Here is a 23,105-nt window from a genome sequence, read left to right on the forward strand (position 1 = left end):
TGCAAATGCTCTTTTTTTTTTTGGCATGAAATTCAATATTTTTAAGCGTAAATATATCGATCATGTTAACACCTTCAGGAAATTGGACATATAAAGTTTTGAAGCTTACTGTCAATACAATAAAATAGCATACATATCATATCACATATATATTAACCTATGTGTAACTCTATTGAAAAAAATCTGCATTATTAACGGGTACACCTGGTATATTGATGTCTTCTGATGCAGAAAAATGCCTTGTATTTTGTGAGCATTTGATATATATTTGTTGAATATATGAATCTTAGAATAACTTTGTTTGAAAAAATTCAAGGGGTATAATTCAAGAGCACTACACATCAGAAGAGATTTTTATTTAAAACTATTTAAAACATCTTCAAAATCTCAATATTATGGAACAGTGGCAGAACAAAATTCTTTAACACATCCAGGCCACATCCTTTCAATTGAGGTCTTAAAGATTCCAACCTTACCGTAAGATTAATTTAAATTTCTGAAGTGCATACATAATCTTAAAGTGACAAAATAGAGACATACAACAATGTGGCAGGCAAGAATCCAGTATCCTCTCTTAGATATTATTGTTATAAATATTTTGAATAACATTTTCCAGCTGCAAAGGAGAGACCAATTCCTCCTCCCCTGGCTCCTCTGTAGAAGTAGTTGTTAGGAGAGCTGTGGACTCTTTTTTGAGACATGTGACCCAAACATTTTTATCTCATCAGGGCTGCTCACAAACACCAGGATAACGTGATACTTCTGTATGTATTGTAGTGTGACTTTTAGTGGTGGGCACAACAAAAAGACCCTCTGGCCTCATTGTGATTGCATTTTCTTGTAAAGTGCTTATAAAGTGCCGGGGTCCAGCCCCAGCGGGTCCAGGGGTCCCCAAAGGTGTGGACGGAGTTGGCGAAGAAGCAATGACACGGAGACAGCATTCAGTTGATCAGCAGCCTAGCCAGGATCTCTAGCCAGGACCTCCAGCCAAGTTCTGGTCTGGATCTCCAGCGAAGTTCTGGTTCGGATCTCCAGCCAGGTTCTGTGTCCATGTTCTCTTGCTAGGTTCTCCAGGTTCTCCAGCCAGGTTCTGTAGCCGTGTTCCCTAGCTAGGTTCTCCAGCCAGGTTCTGTCCAGGTTCTCCAGCCAGGTTCAGTCACCAGGTTCTAGTCAGGTTCTCTTGCCAATTTCTGTAGTCAGGTTCAGTCCAGGATTTTTTGCCATGTTCTCTCCAGCGAAGTTCTTCTGTCTCTAGGTTCTGTGTAGGTTCTGTCTTCTAAGTTCTGTCTTCTTAGTTCTGTGTGTAGGTTCTGTCTTCTAAGTTCTGTCTTCTTAGTTCTATGTGTAGGTTCTGTCTCTCTTAGTTCTGTCTTCTAAGTTCTGTGTCTTGCTGTCTTGTTACATCTGTATTTATACCAGTTGATTCAATCCTATCAATCTCTATTACAAAGGTTAGGGCGTTTCTTATCTCCATTCCAGGGAGTAAAGATTATGTAGCTTAAGCATGATTGTTCGTAGTTAAAGTGATTAATTACCCGCCTGGCACTTAGTTGAAGGGTTTTATTCCCTCCCTAACTTCAGGGGAAAATCCCTACCTGGGGAAACAACCTTTCTCAGAGAGGAGACCTTGGCTAAAACACACAGTGCCAAGAAGGTGAGCAAACATATCAAGAACAGTATGCCATATATGCCAGGTCCCTTGAAACAGCAAGGACAGACCGGCTCCCGGCAATAAAGTCCTGTGCACGCCTGGCGAACTTATCCAGAGCTCTCTATGCTATGCTTTTGAGTGCAGGTTGCTTTCCTTTGGCAAGGTGATCATAATACCTGCTCTCACACACCAGGTCTGCTCCTTAGCCTTCGGCTACGGCGTTGGTGACTGAGGTGGAAGTGATAAAGAGGGCATGACAGTTCACGCATGCTCTTTCACCTGACAGGGAGCTCACACAGCCTGTCTGCTGGGGGAGTCTCATACCATCTGCTCAGGATTGTTTGTGGGGCAGTACCAACCAGTGTTGGTGGTTCTGTGACCTCTCCTTAGTTTCCATGCCTCTTTAGAGGACTGGCTGGGAGGAAAGGTCCTGAGCTTGATCTCTCTGTGAGCATAAACGACTCAGGCAGACACCCAGGATTCTAAACACAGACCACTGCTGTTATATAAATATTTCTTTACAACTAGAGGGTTGGGCATTGTCGGATCGCACAGTTACCTTTGGTGAGGTGAATGTTCGGGATGTATCTCTAAACTGTAGTTTTGTCAATAACCTAAATTTAAAGTTATCTCTGTGAGATTTTAAGTGCACTGCGGAGAAAAACTTTTTTTTTTTTTTAACAGAGAATAATGTTTTGTTTAGTCATTTTTCTTTACAAATGAAACTCTGGGAATTAAAAATTAACATTCTTGCCTGTGAGCTTCTTATAGACACCAGAAAAAGTTTCAGCCTTGTGCTCCACATTGTTCTTCACGGCTTTGTCCCAATGGGATGCAGAGACATGGAAGCAGAGACATGGAAGCATGGAACGGAGTGTGGAACCTCAGAGGGAAGGTGGGGATGGGTGGGAGGGAGGTAATCTACCAGAGGCCTTGTATGCATATATGCATGCCCAAGGACATAGACAATGGGGCAGTGAGGCCCTGGGGCGGGGGTGGGCACAGCTGGGGGGGCAGGTATCAAAGGGGGAAAAAGGGGACATATGTAATACTTTCAACAATGAAGAATTATTAAAACAAACAAACAAACAAAACAAAACAAAAAACACAAGTGGACCTTTATAAGCCAACTGCCATCTAGCTTAACATGGACCCTCTTGCCCACGATTTATTGGGGAAACACAAGTCCTCCAGGATGACATGGTGCACGTGGTCAGGGTGCGGCTCCTGGGCCGCTTTTGCTTGTTCTTTGTTGGGCTTTTTCGCGTTGGCTCACACAGAATTCTCCTCGGAGGGATAAAAACCCCGGGTTGCCCACTGAACGTTTTCTCCAGCTCAAGCACCAGCCGGACTTGGATTTTCTGGGAAGACCAGAGTTAAGAAACCTGAACAAAGATAGAAATAAGAGCTTTCCGACTACCACCAACTTCGATTTCCTTGGCCGCTGTGATATTCAGCTAACGTAGCTGGGCTTTGAGGTCTGAGTTCATCTCCAGCCCCAGCAGAGCCTGGGAGACCCAGGACTCGAACTCATTTGGCTTCTTGCCCTTGGGCTTCATGATCTTGCCTCGGTTCTCCCTGGGGCCGGGTCAAGGTGCAGTGACTTGCTCTCAAAGTTGATGGCCAGGGGGTAGGGGCTGAAAAGATGGCTTTTGTTGTCCATGAAAAGGGGTGAATTTCAATTCTGTTCTTCACTAACTAACTGTGATTTTAAGCAAGTTGTTTAATGTCTGGGTGCCTGAGTTTCTTTATCTTTAAGAATGCCTCTATAGAGATGTCATGAGAATTACAATAAGCTAAGCAGTGTAAAATGCTTCACATAGTGCCTGGGACCCAGTCCTAGTAAGTGCTTAACAAACAAAAGTTATTATTATGATTGCTACTGTTCTTAAGGAGGGCATTTCCAGTGTCTGTGAACAAAAATTATTCAAACCAGTACAAAGCTTTTCTCATTCTCCCATTTGTCAGTCCAGAGAATTTTACCCCAATTTAGAACAACTTACATGCACACTTAAAATTGATCTCATTTAGTTTCTATGTTTTAGAATCACCTGTGCTTTTCTAGGTTTTTTTACGTTGTTTCCCATTTCTCTGTGGGATGTGAGTTAAATAGACAGAATTAAGGAATTTCGCAAAAGAATAGGTGAAAATAGAGGCTAAAATTATTCATTATAGGTTATTTAATGTGCAATTTTGATACTGATAGAACATTTGCGAACCCCAAATCTTAAAATTAATTGGTAACCTGTTTTGAATAATGTCTCTTCATTTTATCCCCTTGCTTCCATCTTCCCTGAACACATTTAATACCAGATGGCTTTCAGATGTTTTGAGGATATCGAACAGACTGGCGTGCATTCTGTTCCCAGAGGGCTCTTACCCACATGTAGGTGGTTCATGAAACAGAAGCATAAAGTAATACGTTGAAGTAAAACAATTTTGCATTCAAGGCAAAAATACTCAAAAAAATAAAACACACACAAGCACACACAAAACCAACAACAACAAAAAAAATGTCTTAATTTATTTGCATTCATTAAATTAACATTCTTCCAAGAAAACACATTTCAGTTGAAGGACTGGGCTGTGAGTCTTGTTATTTCTTTTTATGCACAGCCAGGCTTCTTTAGAAATGCTTCCATTTTGATGAAAGAGGAGAAGAAAGAATTAGCAGTCCTTGCACTAATGCAAACATTTCATGTAGATAGGGGCATATCTTTATAGACAGAAAGCTTAAACATCCTATATCCATCAAACTGACTGTTCTCATTGTGCTAAGGGAAAAAAACAACAGTTACTTTACAAGTCACAGTTCTGTGTAAAATATCGCTTCAAGAAGTTCTTTGGTTTGAAGAGGTGTCTAAACCTTTGCATCTTTATGAGGTCATATTGTTTTCATACTGAATTTTAAAGTACATTTAATAAATGTATGTACACATGTCAAGGCAGAGGGATGCTTTGGATATGAATTTAATTAAACAATAGGCCACTTTGGGACTTGTTTTATGGAGCCATTTGTTTCATGCGAGTTCAACTGCCCAAGCTACCGTGCAATAATGGTCTCATAAAATTATCCTCTGGAGGGTCTTATTTCTGCTATAATGTGCTTTTACTTAAAATTTAGTTTAATAGCAACATTTTCCCTTGTATATCAACTGCATAGAAGTAATAGCTATCAAAAAATTTAATAGTTAAAGTGCTTTTGATGTTATATATTTACTATTGGGAATTGTTCATCCAACGAAGAAAAAACGAGGAAAGAAGAAGAAAAAAAATGCATATGTTACCTTAGTAATAACCTTTGGATTTGCTATATGTATCTAATTATCTTTTGAAATACTCTCATTTAAATTACTTGGGGGTGTTTTTGCCCTCAGCATGTAATTGCATACATGTGCTTGATCCCAGCTTAACCTTCTTAGAAATAAGCACCATTTACAGCACTATTTCTTGGTATGTACCAGAAGAAAGACTTTTATTTAGGGCCACAGTCAGCAATCGAGACACCTACTTCCAGTTTTTAGTAAGTGTCCAATTTAGTGAGAAAACAGGCTTGTCCATAAGTTTTGTAAAATATGTACAATGTATAGCAGTGTGTACTGTATATATTGTCAAGCCATGAACTTTGCCATGCAAGAAATGTATATATCTTCAAGTTTTCTACACTAAACTTAGTTTCTATCTAAAACAAGAGTCCTTTGGACCCAGCCCAGATGACCCTTCCCTGGAGCCCTGCACTTTAAAATACTGTAAATAATCTTAATTACATGTATTCATCAGTCGTAAAGCACACATAGGTTTTTCCATCACTTGGAATTTAGCATTTAATGCTTGGACCCTATAATCCCCAATATCTGCTCTCTTGGCTATTATCACTCCCACCCTAGGGTGATATTTGTCTTCATCTCTTAGAAAGGCCATTGTGTCCAACTGCTGTGAAAGTTGTGAGTTATGCTACCGATGACATTGGAAATAGGCATTGCTTTAGCAGTGGTTCTCAACCCTCCTAATGCTGTGACCCTTTAATACAGTTAGTTCCTCATGTTGTGGTGACCCCAATTTAATTGTTACAAATTGAACATAATTAAAGCATAGTGATTAATCACAAAACAATATGTAATTATATATGTGTTTTCCGATGGTCTTAGGCGACCCCTGTGAAAGGGTCGTTTGACACCCAAAGGGGCCGCGACCCACAGGTTGAGAACCGCTGCTTTAGAGTGAGGGGAGGATCAGAGCAGAGAAAGAACTTAGGTAAGAGAAAAGAGAGCTTAATCAATCTGTCTATTGCTTCTTTGCCACTAGCATAAACACAATAGATTACTGTAGAATGCAATATCATTTCTTGCTAGTGCTAAGCATCTAGTTCTTGTTATTTTTCATGTTCCAATGTGTGTTTCCGAAGATGTTCACAATAAGCAGATGTTTGCAGTAGGTTTCAAAACTTAAAATATTTTACAATATGAAGTAATCCATGTTTCTCTTAAATTTTTATCTACCTGGTTTATATGTAACTTTCATGAAACATGATGCTACTGAAGCTTTACTTTGGCAACTAGACAGACATGAAATATAAAATTCTGGTGACTTGTATTTTTATAAATTATTTAATGAGTTAATTAAATTTAAAAATTTTTGATTTACTTAAATAGTTTTAAATTAAAAATGCTATTCCTAATTTCTTTTTTTACTAGTTAAAATTAGATAATAGTAGAGCAAGATTTTAGAGGGAGAAGGGAAGGATGAGATATAAAACATGCATGAAAGAAATACCTTGGAAAAGAGAAGCAATGCTTCTTCCTCTGACACAGGGATGAAGGTGATAGTGATAGTGAGGAAGGAAGTGAAGTACTTGACTCCTCTCTGTAATGTGAGGCTAAAGTTGAGTCAGGCAGAGCCCAGCTCATCTCTTAATAAGAGGAGATAGGAGAAAGGGAGCTGCCCTGAGTCATCTAAAAGGATTGATGTGTGATGTCCAAGGCTGGTAGAATCATCAGTCCATATAACTGCCATATTTACATGGCTGAGTCTTCAGAAGTCTGGCTTAAGGAGAAGAGAATTAAGATATTATGAGGTAATGAGGACTAAATGATTTAATATCTGTACTGTACCAAGGGAAATTCCAAGCACATGATGAGACTATTTAAATAGATTCAGACAAAGAGAATTATCATAATGATAATAATAGTAATAGTCACAGGAATATCAGCAAATATTAGTAGCTCCTAAAATCTCATAATATTCACACAATACTTAACTAACCCCAAAGAATATATGACTCAAAGTTACCTTAGTTATTAGAGGACATTTTCCAAGTCCAGAACCCTGAAGCCCATAATGCTGTCCTCTGCCGGAGGATTTATTTTATTGTCCCCTCTGGCTATAGCTCCACAGTGTGCTCGCTATTTGTTTGGCCAGTACTGTCTTACAGGGTCTGTTCAGTTTGCTGGGTACTGCTATGCATTCTCTCCTGACCTCTTGTTATGTGCACTTGCTTAAAGTCACTTCCTTGACTTCCACATCCCTCCAGCTACTACTGCATTACTCTGCTCCTCCATTATATCCATTATTTTAGGGGGCAGGCATTTTCTATGTAAAATTTCTTCATTCTCTCATTGTCCAATCACTCGTTAAACTAGTGTAAATTTGTTTCCAACCGCATCATGTCACTGAATCTTTTCATGATCACCGATGTTACCATACTCAATGTCTATTCTTTTATCTAATCTCACAGCAAAATTGTTATAACAGTCTATTTCCTCTGTATCAAAAACACTAGCTTCTTTTAGATCCCATCTGATTTTCATCATTGTTCTCCAACTTCTTATTCTCCCTTACAGGAATCCTTCTCTACCCAAAACCTATATATCCATGGAGTTCAGGACTCTTTCCTTGTGCCTCTCCTTTATACACATCTCTCTTAGGTAAGTTATTTATTACCATGGTGTTAAATGCTTCCTTTGTGCTCATAATTTAGTTCTCAAGCCCAAAGTAGTTTTTTGAACCCTGGACAGTTTGTAGCTAACAGTTTGTGACTATAGGGTTAGAGAGAAAATACTGGAGGTTGAGAACTCTTCATTTTATGATGAATAAACAGATCCTTTTCTGCCTAATTGTGGCTGTCCTTGTACTTTCATAATTTCCCTACAACATGAGAAGGGGGATGAAATTTCTTGGTAGCCCTTTAGGGTTATCTGACATTGAGGGGAGGCAATTAAATGTGAATTTTGTAACAACCTTTTGTTTTAGACCAGATTTCCTGCTGGGACATTGCCCCCCTGTCAAAGGAGGAATAGGGGCTAAGTCATACAAAATTGCTTCACATTTGAGTGCAGTTACAAAATTTATGTAAGACTGTATTGACTTCCTATCATACTGAAAGTCATTCTAGGATGTCATTCTATTCCCAGAATCTCCCAGTGAGGATAGCATGGGATATTCTAAGACTTAGAACTTGTGCTTTATTCTTTGGAAAGTGCTTGGTAAAGAGCCTGGTGCCTGTGGAGTTTTCAGAAGCTGCTCTTTACAGGGGAGTGAGGTGAAACAAGGTTTCATGAAGGGAGTCTGTAAACCATCAGAAACATCTCAAATGTCATACATCCAAGCTAAATGTTTGATTTCTGCCCACAAAACCATCGTTTCCCATTTTGATTATTAGTATTACATTCTTAATTATGCAAGCCAAAATTTCCCTCCCTCACTTGCTATGTGCCAATATTTAGCAATTCCTACTGTTTCTACTTACAAAATCTACCTTTACTCTTCATCTCCACTGCCACCACTCTTGTCCAAAAGGGCATATATCTCATTCAAATCATGGTAATGGCCTTATGATCGTCTCATAAATATGATTCCCACAAAATGTAAAACCAGTACAAATGAAAATTATTCAAAGTAGTGCATTATAAGCAGTAAAATCAAACTTAGGATAAGTAAGAAGAAGAAAACCAATAATTTTAACCATAACTCCTTTTGCATATTTTGATTTTATCCATGGGTGCAGAGTAGTTGAATATAGAAGAACTTTAGTTTTAAAAACAAACCCAAAAGTTAAAAGCCTTATAAGCTTTTATTAAGGGACTGCTTTTTATATGAGATATTGCTAAGTCTCTCAATGAGAAATTTTTCTACAGAACTTAGGTATAATATGTACAAACGACTTGATTTTTCTGGCGTTTACCTCATAGATATGTAGTCCTTTCTCTGGAATATTGTTGGAAGGTTTTGATATGCTCCTGTGAATGTATAAAAGATATGCAAATAGAATACCTTCCTATTGTTCCTCATTCCCCGGAATTGCGGAGCTCATCATCTATAGCTCCCTTATGTGTTAGTCTGGATTTATTATTGAAAACACTGGAAGATTGCCTTTCACAAGCTTCCTGTGCTCTTCCTGGAGGATGCTAAATGGAGTAGTGGTGCAATCTGTATTTTAAAGATTGCAGTTAGACTGTAAATACCAGACTATTAGATTTTGCACACAGTTATGCAGAGTTCTTTTGGGTTCAGAATGGCTACTGTCTTAGAATACATTTGAAGGAAGAAAAAGAGATTACCTCTTCAGCAAATGTGGCTTGTGGTGGTGTCTATCAGACTTGCCCGTTTTATTCTGGCCAAGGTGTCATTGTGAAAAAGGGAAGGCTTCGGGAGGGAATGATTTGCAGGGTTACTGTTCTATGCTGACCCTTCTCTCCATTTTTCATGTTACCATCAGATTGGAGCAATTTTACCCTGAGCGATGGTTGAGAAAGTAAAAACCTCATCCCCCTCTTCTCCCCCTGCCCCCTCCCCCCATGCCTCCGGCAGAAGACTGTGAACACTCTTCTTTGCTGCTTTTGTGCTTTGGATTTCTGTCTCTCAGAGATTTGTGAGAGCATATTTGAAAGACTTTGTTTTGTATACTTCCAGCTCTGGTACTTGGTGTGCCTATATTTCCTTACAAATGTCACCTGTTACCAAAATATTCTTGTGCAGTATATGATAATGATACAATTTGAGTATCACTTGCCTAAACAGGGAATAAATTCAGTTTATACTTTATTAAGATGGTTAGTCTGTTAGGCTCTTCCCTGATGATAGGTATGTCTGTTTTTATTAATGAACTAGAGGCCCGGTGCATGAATTCATGCATAGGTGGGGTCCCTTGGCCTGGCTGGGGATCAAGGTCCATGGGGGGAGGGACTGCAGGAGGTTGGCCAGCCAGCCCTGACCAGGGCCGATGGGGGCTGGCCGGCTAGGGGGTGGGGCGGGGGCACGGAAGGTTAGCCAGCCATGGGAGGTTGGCTGCAGGAGCGCACTGACCACCAGGGGACAGCTCCTGCATTGAGTGTCTGCCCCCTGGTGGTCAGTGCATGTCATAGCAACTGGTTGACCTGTCATAACAGTTGCTTAGAGATTATATAATTATATATATATATATATATATATATATATATATATATATATATCCCAAAACTAAGGTCTCTAAGAGAGAAATTCACAGAGCCTTAAATACAAGTAAATGCAAACAGTCTGCTTCTGTGTTCTTATCTGTTTTCACTTACCCTCATTGCAATTCCTCTGTGGATTTGCCTGGAATCCTTAGCTTGAAGGGTTCAAATACATTAAATGTTTAATGATTATTCTTTTCAGCATGTAAGAAAGGACCCAAGGCTGATGCCTCACAGGAATTTGACAATTTCAATATTTAATCTTTGTGATCTCATGAGTGTCCTCTGATGTCAATTCTACTCATGTATTCTAATCACCTGGAGTGGAGGTTAATAATGCCTATTTGTTATCAAGGTTCTGTGTGGGATTTTTCTTTTGTCTTAGTCACTTTGAGCTATGTTATATCCATTCAAGCTGCTTCTTTAAAGCATTATGCCTATTTTTGAAAAGTTGATATTATACCAATAGCTGTAGAAAATCAAGAATGCTTTAAAAGCCTTGTAAAAACATCAACTTAATAATAACTATTAAGCTTTTCCAGTGCTATTTAAGGAGATTTGCAACATTCATTATACTTCCTTTGAATACATCAAACTAAAACAGTAACATAATGGTTTTGCAAAGAGTTATTTCTAAAATTAAATGGTGAGGGCTCTTCGTCCCTTGAACATGTTTGGAAATTATTCCTTTTTAATCTGTAAAATCTGTCCATACTGAAATATACAAATAAAACAAAAAATTTTTTCTTACTAAAGCAGGAGTGGTAATAAAATTACGTCCTTTATATATACCATCAAATAGAATAGAGTACTATTTGGTATACATTTATATTTTATGTGACATTTTTGTCCCAAATCACTAAATTAATTGTAAAAATATTTAATAGTTGACCATTTTAATCATTGGTTTTGATAAAGTCATGACATTAAGGATTTACTTAATATAGTAATTTAGAGAAACAAAGTAAATATGTAACCCTCAAACAAAACAACAATGTACATGTTTTAGGCATAGGAAATTTGGAATGTTTTAGATTTCCCTGGTAAATAGCAGACACTTAGAAAGGATTATCATGCAAATCCTATGTAGTATGCGACGAGCTTATCCTGATTTTATTAGGCCAGGCTTCTAAGTAAGGGCTGTGGGCTCTTTTGCATTCACTCCTTCCTCTTTGACCTTGGAGCTTTGCTGTAAAGACATTCAGCCACTGCTCCTGCGTGACAGCAGAAATACCTGATTTGGCAAGTGTGTACTTTATGAAATGTGATATGGCATCAGTCATCATTAACCCAAATATTCCCATCACATGCAGGGCCTGACCCCATCACATCTGGTTTCCTGTTTGAAAATCCTTCACTTTGTGGAGGTTTTGCTGATAACAAGGCTCAGAATGATCTCTAGGCAATGGAAACTGACAGAAGATGAATTATCTGTCACTCAGGAGGATGCCCTGGCCGTGGAAACAATCAAGTACAACTGTCCATTATTATTATTTCTCCCCCTTGGCTTTCTTTATTTCTTGGATTATTTTCCAGCTCAGCATCTGCTTTAAAAGCCTATTGAAAAATCTCAAGAGAAAATATGAAACAGAGGACTCCAGGAGGAATTATTCTTATTGATAGCAAATGCAATCTTATTCTCTTTGTTGCCCAAATAATATGTCCAATCATAACACATTCATTTTTCCAAAGGAGCACTGAAAAGTGCACATATACATTGTGTGGGTATCTTAAGAACAAGATTTTTTGTTAGCTATTAAATGTCTGGGTAAATTGTAAGTTTGTGGTTAGGAAATCACTGGTTTTATTCTCCTACTGAAAAGTTTTGGGTAATTAATGATGTGGTATCAGCCAGTGAAGATGGCTCCATATTAGATGCAAAATATTTTATCATTTAGAATTGATCAAAGGGTTATATTAATATATCTAATTCTTTTGCTCACTAAACACTGATTGTAGGTTGTTTTACAAAGAAACTCATATCTGAATACCACCTTCTCTTTGTCAAGTAGCAACACACCAGGCAGGTAACAGAGAATCATACTTCTCTGGCAATTCAAGGTATTTTAGGTATCTTTTTGAAATGGGGGTCGGGGGAGAGTGAGTTTGGTGATGTTAAGAGGTCAAATTAGTAAGTAATTACTGCAATTTTATCTGTGCATGAGCAAGGAGGACCATTTGAAAATTTAAATCTCTAGGCAGGGAGTTAAATGGTTATGAAAAGGCCAATGGATTTTGAGATGTTAAGAGAATTGTAAGGAGAAAGACTTCTTAAAGATTTATGTCTAGATTAGGATGCGAAACTCAGTTGCCAATAAGGGCTAGGCAGTCATATAGGATAGTGAGATATGAACAAGCTTTCTTTGCACATAAAAATACAATAAAATGTAACCATATGAATCTCACAAACAAGATATGGTAAGCAAAAGATGGCAGACTTCCAAGAAAGAATACATTCTGAATGATTCCATTTTCATAAAGTTCAAATAGACAAAGCAAACCTATGGTATTAGAAGTTAGGGGAGCAGTTCCCTTATAGGAACAGTGGATGGAGGAGGCCCAAAGGGGCTTCTGGGACAGTGGCAATGTTGTTTCTTGATCTGGGCATAGATGGATTCAATTTATGAATATTCACTGAGCTGTATACATATGGTTCGAGTCCTTTCCTGTCTATATGTTTCATTTCAAGAAGAAGTTTAAAAAAATATGTCCATTCACATATTCAAATCCACAAAAATATCAGTCACTCATCTTTTTTTGAAACTTGTAGCCTAAAGGTTTAACTTTCTTATTCTAGCTTTTGATAGGGGCGTGAGTACAGAGAGCTATTTCTTTGCCCTAAAAAAAAAATAGTATGTTATATTATGACAGTAAATGGTAACTGGTACTGGGCCTTGGTATCAAGAGAAATAAATAATAAGGAGAGATGAAGAGCATAACTGGAGGGGCCATACCTTTCTACAGAGGCCACCTGCTTTTATATTTCAGCCGATGGTGCCATGTGGGTATGTGTACTGAGGGCTACTAGGTTTCTAATGTTTTTATTAAACTAGGACTCTTGATTTTTGAAATCTCCAAATTTTCAGTTTTGGAGGAATCTTTTTAAGCACAGTGGCACTAGAGGAATCTTATCTGTAGGTCAGATGTGACCTCCAGTTTGATCCCTTTGGTGACGGAGGGTGGGTTGATTTCTGGGGACATGTGAACTATCCCTGGACAGGTGTTGAAAAAAACTTAAGAAATAAACATAAAAAATAACTAGAGGCAAGAAGGAGCATACGTATACTTTCTGTTTAATTGCATTTTGTATGCTGTTTATGCCAGTATTAATGATTGTTTCTTCATTTAAACCTCTGGGAGTTTATTATATGTTCTGGCATCTCAAATTTAAAGAATGGTGGAGTCTGTGGCCTTCATTTTCCATGTTGCTTTGAACATGTTTTCTCTTTGATTCTCCCAAATGCACCTTATTGGTTGCTTACAATGTTCTAGGCACTGTGCTATGCATTCAGGATTTATGCTCTCCCTGATGGCTCAGATACTATGATTGTCAACAATTTGTGGTAGAGGAAAGGGAAGGTTGCCTGAATTATTATAAGTTAGTAATAATTAGGATTCGAACCAGGCCTATTGAGCTTAAGCTCTTACACACTGATCTGCCACTAATCACAGATGTTATCACTGTATCTAGAGGTATGTAAATAAAAAATGTCACGCCTTTACTATAAACGAGAAAACGGAGGCGCAGATCCATGAAATGACGCGACAGAACTGACATTGCTGTTGAGTGGGAGAGGTTCTTGTTCGTATATTCTTTCCCCCATGACACTGAATGAAGGTCACTCAGGGAGTTAATTTCATCTAAGCAGATTTCTCTAACTGTGGATTCTTTCCTGTCACATACCAGTGTAATTATCCTTTATTTGTGGGTATCATCTAAATAAAATCAACTTAATCTTAGGTGATAAGATGGACCGCAAACAAGAAGTACACTATGTTCTGATAGGTATACGGAATTAGTATTCTTGATGCTTGGGATAACAGCTAATGGTGGCATCTCCTCTCAGCTAGTGAGTTAGAAAGCCAGGCATTCATCCAAATATGCAGATGTGTAGCCTCGTGTAGACAAAGCCTTCAAATAACAGGCGCAGTTTTCAATTTGAATTATATTCCTTGGTGCCAGACAGTGGCAGAGAATCTGGCAAACAAATGCATATTTTAAGAAGAATTCATTCAATCTTCACCAATTATAGTCCAGGGAAAAAGTTATATTTTATGGTTTGACTTATTGATCGTATATTATGCTTTTTAAAACTTTAATTGATCCTTTTGCATTTTCTAGTTTTCTTCCACTAACAAGTGAATAAGGCTCACAATTTTATTTGCTAGATGGAATTTAATTTCAACAATCAAAACAAAACTTTTGTCTATTTTTTTCTATTCAGTCAGTGAGGAAATCATAAAATATTTAATGCAGCATTTGAATCCGAGAGTTGTAGAATTATCTCTTGAAATAGCCTGGAATGTATCAAACAACACATTTTATTTGTATTCTTGCTTCCTAAATGTTTATAGTAAAAATAGAAAGATAGCTTTATTGTATTTTTGCTAAATTCATTAGCCCTTCTACTCAGTCTGTTAATTGTCCCATCTCCTTGTGTGGTCCTAATGAAAAGAATCCATTTTTAACCAGCACCCTCCATTGTGGCCCGATGTTACCATGGAAATGAAGTAGCTTGTTCTGATATTGTCTGCTGTACATATTTACAACACATTAGGTAACACCTGGGCATTAAAATTTCACAATTCAATAGGTTTTTATTTTTAAAAAACACCGACAACACCATTTTCCCTTCACATTAGTTTCTTGCCCTTATGGTGGATGAACGTGCAAGTAGTACCATATTTTTCCATGTATAAGACACTATTTTTTTGTAAAATCATTAGACTGAAAATCGAGGGGCATCTTATACATAGAAGTCAGCCGAGGAGGGAGCCACAGGGGTGCTTAGCTGCTCATACCACAGGCTTTCTCCAATCACGAGCCTTATTGTTACTGAGGCTAATGCTGTAAATGGAGGTGAAGGTGGAGAGTGTGCAGATGCAAATAGGGACCAGAGTGTTCTGAGCCCATAAAGATGTCAAAAAATAAAAAGACAAATACCGGTAAGCAATTGTCTTACTCTGCAAAATTCAAACGGAATGTAACCAGCTATGCAAAAGAGCGTGGAAATAGAGCTGCAGAGAGACAATCCAGACCTCCTCCCACTGAGTGTATGATCAGACAGTGGAGAAAACAGGAAGAACAACTCCTTAAGATGCAAAAAAAGAAGAGCTTAAGAGGAAAATCATCAAAATGGGCAAACTTGGAGCAGAAGCTTAAGACTTGGAATTTGGAGCAGCACCAGAGTGGCTTATGTGTGTCAACCAAGCTTATTCAATGTCAGGCAAGAATGTTTGCAAGCAAAATGAACATTGTTGCTTTTATAGGGAAGGCAAAATGGTGCTTCAATTTCATGAGGAGAGAAGGGTTGGCCATGAGAACATGAACAAATTTAGCTCAGAAAATGTCACCAGTTTATGGGGAGGATCTCACATATATAGACAGTGACTCAGAAGACAGCAGTGATACAATAGAAGTTGAAGAAATTGATATGCCTGGAACTAATAGTGATGAAGAAGAGAGCAGTGATGCAATAGAGGCTGAATAAAGTGATATGCTATGTAATATCATAGTACTTGTATGTAAACATTATCAAATTACTAAATAAAAATGTGTTCTGTTTTATGTTTAAAATATTGATTTATTAACTTTGGGTTGGAAAAGTGGGGGGCATCTTATACATAGGGGCATCTTATACATGCAAAAATATGGTAATTACCAGGGCTGGTGAAAGGTTGGATGTTAGGTGAGATTGTTCACTAATCTACACTAATAAAAGACAAAGATGCTAATTGACCATACCTTTGCCACACCCAAGCCATGCCCACCAGCCAATCAGAGAGACTATATGCAAATTAACCCAACCAAGATGGAGGCTGGCAGCCACGGAGCTGGAGCAAGCAGGAGGCTTGGTTGCCCCGGTGATGGAGGAAGCCAAGCTTCCCGCCTGCTCTGGCCGGCTGTGGCTTCCACAAAAGGCAACAAAGTCTCAATTATAGAAGCTAAATAAATCCCAGATACCTGCTTCCAGCCAGCCTCCACTGGGAGCTTGTGTGGCTGGAGGCCGTGGCCAGCCTGCAAACAGCCATCAGCCCCTCACCCAGGCTGGCCAGGCACCCCAGCAGGGATCTACACCCTGAAGGGGGTGTGGCCAGCCTGAAAACAGCCATCAGCCACTCACCCAGGCTGGCCAGGCACTCCAGCGGGACTCCCACCCTGGTCTGGGACACACTTCAGGGCAAACCAGCCAGCCCCAACCCATGCACCAGGCCTCTATCCTATATAATAAAAGGGTAATATGCAAATTGATCCTAACAGCAGAATGACTGGGAATGACTGGTCACTATGACACATACTGACCACCAGAGGGTAGACGCTCAATGCAGGAGCTGCCCACTGGTGGTCAGTGTGCTCCCACAGGGGGAGCTCTGCTCAGCCACAAGCCAGGCTGATGGCTGCCAGTATAGCAGTGGTGGTTGGAGCCTCTCCCGCCTCCTCAGCAGTGCTAAGGATGTCCAACTGCAGCTAGGCCTGCTCCCTGCTGGCAAGTGGACATCCCCCGAGGGCTGCCGGGCTGCCAGAGGAATGTCTGACTGCCAGCTTAGGCCAAATCCCCTGGGGAGCAGGCGTAGGCCAGCAGGTGGTCATTCCTCGAGGGGTCCCAGACTGTGAGAGGGCACAGGCCGGGCTGAGGGACCCTCCCGAGTGCACAAATTTTTGTGCACCAGGACTCTAGTATACTATATTATACTAGGGGCCCAGTGCATGAATTCGTGCACCTTGAAAGGAACTGTGGGCCGTGAGGCTGTGGTAAGCACAGGGGCGGGTCTCAGCACTTTCTCTGCACCCCTGCTGTGGCCCCTGTCCCCTGTCTGCCAGCAGCCCTGCTCCTGCCGCCGCTGCTCCCATGCGCTGATGACACGGAGCAATTGGGGATGCCGCCAGCAGCGGGTGCGAGTGGGCCCGGCACCATCAGCAAATGTGAATGGTGGCTGCTGCCCCGATCACCTTTCAGGAGCAGAGGGAAGTAGAGAAGCCCTCACAGGCGATTGGGGACAGCAGCCGCTGCTCGCACCTGCTGATGGCGTTGAGTGATCAGGACTGGTGCTGGGCGCCGGCAGTTGGTGTGAGTGGCAGCTCTAGGGCTGTCACCAGCAGCAGATGTGAGAGGAAGCTGCTGGCCCTAATCACCCCTCAGGAGCCGGGGGAGATGGAGAAGCCTTAAGGGGTGATCGGGGCCAGTAGCTGCCGCTTGCACCTGCTGACAGTGCCAAATGATCAGGGCCAGCACTGGGTGCCAGCAGTGGGTGCGAGTGGCAGTGCCAGCAGCAGGTGCAAGCAGGGCTGGCGCCAGAAGCAGGTGCAAGCACCAGGAGGTACTGCGGTGCACAGGAGCAAAGAACTTTCAGTAACTACCAGAGGCTCACCCTCATGACAGCGACTGGTGCCCTGCCTTGGTCTGGCACCCTCACTCACCTGCTCCACCATCCTGCTGCAGCCAACATGCGCCATGTTCTGCTCACCCCCCTGGTGATCAGCGCACGTCATAGTGACTGGTTGGTTGGTTGTTCTGCCGTTCGGTCTATTTGCATATTAGGGTTTTATATAGATAGATAGATTCTATAAATTACACATATATAACAAGTAGAAATTTACTATAATATTCACAACATGAAAATAGAAAAATTTATTTTAGTCTATTTTTATTAAATCATAAATGTAAATTATTCTCTTAGATGGTATTTCAAATATATTTGTATTTCTATTCAATATTGGTGTATGCCTATTGGTTGTCCAATGCTACAATAATAGCTGGTGCTACAAAAATGAATAAGATATATTTCCTAACTGCAGGGAGATCATATTCTAGAATATCAAGTGACTTAACTTGAGTAAACATATATTAAATATTTTCCAATATGGGTGATCCCTGGAACTCGAAGACAATATCAGGTTTATAGTCACATGAAATCTATAAAGATACAATGTCAATGATCACCCTTTTTAAATATGGTTTCTTAGGTAACTTCATACCAGAGCTCAGGATCATCCTGGAGGATCAGGGAAAACATCACCCCTGATATCTACATATTTATGCTTAACTCTTGTGGCTACTTGGCAACACACATATACCTTTCTTTTATCTTCCTATACCCCACAACAATTTCAAAACAATTATTTAATGTCTCAAATTTATGTTTAATTCCCACATTTTATGAGCTTGTCTGACTCTTGGTTAGAATTTTCAGTTCTTACTATCAACATTTCTACACATTTTTAACTAGTTTTTACTTATTTCCTCCTGCTTTATAAATAGAAATAACTTTTCTATTCAAGGCTAATATTCTCCACTTATGGGCTTGACTCTGTCATCTCCAAACTCTAAATTTAGGCCCCCAAGCTCAATTTGACTCTAGAAAATTGACCCTCATATTGGTATAGTAGCACTCGTAACAGGATTTAAGGCAGTCCCAAAGAAGTCTTTGTGCTTCTGGTAAGACTATGAGGCCACAGCTGTGACACCCCTCAGAGCAGGATTTTAGGAAGCCCCAGAGCTCCACATGCTTTTGATATTATCCCTATCACATACCACACCACTTCTCTAAAGCTTGTTGAAGAGGCCAATCCCAAAACAGGAATCAAGTTGATTTCTTACATTCCCTAAGAAACCATCAGGATTAATTCCATCATGCCCTACCTTCGGCACAAACTAAACCCAAGCCTCCTGGGATACCCATTGTGATTTTAGCACCACATGGCTCAGTGTGTTCCCTAATCGGAATGTTTCCCTTCCTTCCCCATTTGCCCACACTTTCACTGTGCTCTCTACAAAATTCCCTATGTTGTTTGCTCTTAATATTTCCTCTCCTTTTGATCTATTCTAAAGGAGGCCCAGGTATCTTCTCAGAAAATAACTCTCTGAATAGTAACATCTTTTCTTCCATGTTCCACAGGGCCCAGGGGTGGATTGGATGTCCCTTGCTTCTTGTCTTCTCTAGACCTGATTGTCCCTTTTTGTCAAAATCCCCAGTTTGTTTGAAGCACATGCCGATAGCATCTTCTACACTTCTTGAACACTCATTTTCAAAACTCTCAGTTATATCTTCTCATTCCCTGGTGACATTAGTAGTTGAATCACTGTCTGTTATTTTTCTTTCTACCTGAAACATCCAGATAAGCACTCTAACACCCCGGACCCAGTTCCTTGACTGCTTTATCGCCAATGATTGTGTCCTTCACTTATTCTCAACTACCCACCGCTTGGCCATTCTCTGAACTTGTCATTGCAAGGAACTTTAATTTTCACCAAATCTTGATTTCAGGAATTCCACTCACTGATAGCCAAATATTTCTGGCTCACTTAATTTTTCATGCCTCCTCCAAGTCTTATATCACATAAACCCCTGACATGCTACTTTTTTTAATCCACCAGTGTCACCTCCAAAATCTTCTCTTTTTATCCAGATTATATTACACTATTTACCACCATGATAGTTTCTTGAATTTACTTTCACTCCCTTGTCTCTCTCTTCTTCCACATTGCCTAGTAAGATGCCAATGAGAAGTAAGTCCTCCTTTCTGGCATATGTGCACCAGCAGCCAGCCACAGCTGGAGGGAAAACATGAATGCACTCACTGCTTTCACTTTAAAATCACAATCGCCAGCCTCGTGTGTTTCCTCAGGACTGCCTTTCCCGCTCCATTTCTTTATTCAGTTTAGCTTCTCATTCTTTCAAAAGATCATTTCACATCTTTCCCTCTTTCCTTAGGGTTTCAACATCCCTTTTGCTTTCTCACTCTGAGATGATGACTCTATTTCTATAGCACTGAGAAAATGGAAATAATCAGAGGACAAGTACCTCATTTCCTCCCCATGAAATCTGCCCACTCCAGGCATCTGGGTATATAATTATTGCCTAGCTACCCTTCCCCATGGATGAACTCTACATTTGTGCATGGGATTCCAGTCTTTCTGACTTATTCAAATAAAATTATTCCTGCAATTTTCTCATTTCCTTTTCTGTTTTGTTTTTTTTTTAAATATATATATTTTTATTAATTTCAGAGAGGAAGGGAAAAGGAGAGAGAGAAACATCAAAGATGAGAGAGAATCATTGATCGACTGCCTCCTGCCCCCCCCTCCCCCACTGGAGATCAAGCCTGCAACCTGTGCATGTGTCCTTGACTCAGAACCGTTCAGTCCACAGGCTGACACTCTGTCCACTGAGTAAAACCAGGTAGGGCTCCTTTTCTGTTTTGAATACTATTGTGGCATGATAAATCCCTCCAGAACTTAGTGTGTTAAAACAAGTGTTTTATTATCTCTTATAGGTTCTATGGATCAGGAAGTGGTTAGCTGGGTGTTTCAGACTAAGGGTTTCTCATGTGATTGCAGTCAGATAATGGTTGGAACTTGCACAAATGAATGGAGCACGGGCTCAGGAGAAGCTGGGGATTGACTGGGAATTTCACTTTACATAGACTCAGAACTTTTCTCTATGGTATCTCTGCCTGAGCTTTGGGCTGCCTTACAGTAGCTATAGGGAACTCAAAATACATAGCAGTTTAGAGCTATAGTGGGAGTGTTCCAGTGATCAAGGAGTACATTTTATTGTCTTTTTTGTCCTAGCCTCAGATGTTTCACACAGCATCTATCCTGCTGATTTTTTTGATTATAAAATGTACAGATTTGAAGGGAAGGAATAAAAACCCCACTTTTTGATAAGGGGAGTGTTAAGGTCACATTGTAGAAGATCATGTGGGATGGAAATGATTGCCATTTTCAGCAAATAAATCTGTCCCATAGGTTAGTGAATATTTTCTTTGCTACTAAAGTATTACCATCCTCATACAAATGTACTGCAAAAGCATCCATTAAAAAGAAAAAAAATCTCCATGTTGCTATGCCCCCTAACTGTATGCCTTTACTCTCTTTTATTGAAAATTTTTTTCAAAAGAGTTTTCTATTGCTCATCTTCTCATTTGTCCCTTTGCTGGATCAGATTTCATCTCTACCTCTCCACTGAAATACTCTTGACAAAGTCATCCATTTTTAAGGACCCATGGTTAATTCTCATTTGACTTCATGACTTCACAGTATCCTATATAATAAAAGCCTAATGTGCAAGTTGTTCGACAGGGAGTTCGAGTGCTCACTATGAAATGCGCTGACCACCAGCATGGAACATGGTGGGCATCGGCAATGTGGTGCTGGCAGTGGGTGGCAGTGGAGGCGCAGCCGGCCCCAATAGGCCCCGACGAGGGCGGGACCACGGTGAGCCAGGCTGCAGCTGCCAGGACCGCAGAGGCCAATAGGGCTCCCTGTGGGTTTGTGCAGGAGCCAGTCTGCGAGGTTCACTGGGAGATAGTGAGTTGCCTGCCCTACTTCCCTGTGTTGCTGCTGGGCAGCCCAGAGGCCCATGCTGCGCCCCAGCCCATGGCGTCTGGTTGTGCTCACCACATCTCCGCATGGGGACTCAGGCACTGTGTCTCAGTATGGGGGGGGCGTGCAGGGTTCTGGGGTCCTCAGTGCTGCCCTGGGGCCCAGGTGCTTCCCAGGGTCCAGAGGTCAGCTGGGACCTGCCCTTCCATGCCAGACTCTCGTGCTTCAATCTCCGGCCAGGCCTAGGGACCGCACCTGTGCAGAATTTTGTGCACCATGCCTCTAGTTTGGTATAATTGATTACTCACTCCTACTCTTGGGATACCTTTCCTATATGATTTCCCAAGTTCTGCTGTCTCTTGATTTTTTTTCTTTCTGGTGGTTCTTACTTCCCTGATCTATTCACGTTGGAGTGAACAAGTTTCATTCCTCAACCCTCTTCTTGTTCTCATCTACACATATGCCATACATTATCTTCTCCAGTCCTTTGGTTTTAAATTACATGTCTTAGTGATGGCATCCTAGTTTTCAGTTCTAGTCTTAAATTCTGTTTGTGCTCTGGATTCATATGTTTGATTGCCTTCTTGACATCTCCACTTGGTTGTCAAGTAAGCATATCAAATTAAATATGTCCAAATAGAATTATATTGTTGCTTTTCTCACCATTCCCACCCCACCACCCCAAACATGCTCTTTCTCAGATTTCCATATTTTTAAAAATGGCACCATCATTTACCCAGGGACTGTGAAAATGTCTAGAAATTTTCCTTGAGTTCTCTCTTTTCCTCATCTTCCATAGCCTATTCATTCATAACCCTTGCAGTTATAATTTTAAAGCATATCCAGGATTGGTCAAATTTTCACTATCTCCGCTGCTACCATTCTAACAAATGTATGTTAAAATAGCAGTAATTTATTGGGATGGACAATAAATTTTGTTCATCCCACATCTTTCCCCCAATAACAAAAATTATCTTTAAAAACATAATTAAAACATCTTTTGCTCATAATCCTTAAATGGATTCTCAATGTATTCAGAATAAATGAAGTGTCCTTATTACAACCCACATGTTTCTATACATGCTGATCCCCATCTACCTTTCCTGCCTCATTTTCTATTGCTCCCCACCCCTTGCTTACACCTCTCTAGCCCATGTGGCCTTCTTACTGTTCTTTGATCCTGCAAGTTCCTTTCTCTTCTCTCTTTCTGTCCAGATTAGAAAAAGAAACCTATTAATAATAGATTCTGAGTGCCAAGTGATATACTAGGGATATAAAGATAATAGAGGTAGCCCCTACTTGAGAGAATTTCACAGCTTAGTAGGAGAGATAAACAAAAAATGAGCATACATTTGACATGTTATTATATACTAGAGGCCTGGTGCACGAAATTCATGCATGGGGAGGGGTCCCTCAGCCCAACCTGCACCCTTTCCAATCCAGGAGCCGTCAGAGGATGTCCTACTGATGGCTTAGGCC

At 40.3% G+C, this 23,105-nt stretch overlaps 1 pseudogene across 1 annotated transcript; it reads right to left on the minus strand.

The window, feature by feature from the left end:
- Window positions 1–2,364: 2,364 nt before the first annotated feature.
- Window positions 2,365–7,461, minus strand: LOC308535718 (small ribosomal subunit protein eS7-like; annotated as a pseudogene). Its single transcript has 3 exons — window positions 7,322–7,461; window positions 2,761–3,229; window positions 2,365–2,476 (listed from the first exon to the last, which is right to left on the minus strand). The product of its transcript is annotated as a small ribosomal subunit protein eS7-like (transcript).
- Window positions 7,462–23,105: the final 15,644 nt, after the last annotated feature.

The sequence above is a fragment of the Myotis nattereri genome (assembly GCF_964212035.1).
Source record: "Myotis nattereri genome assembly, chromosome: 1".
Classification (NCBI taxonomy): Eukaryota; Metazoa; Chordata; class Mammalia; order Chiroptera; family Vespertilionidae; genus Myotis; species Myotis nattereri.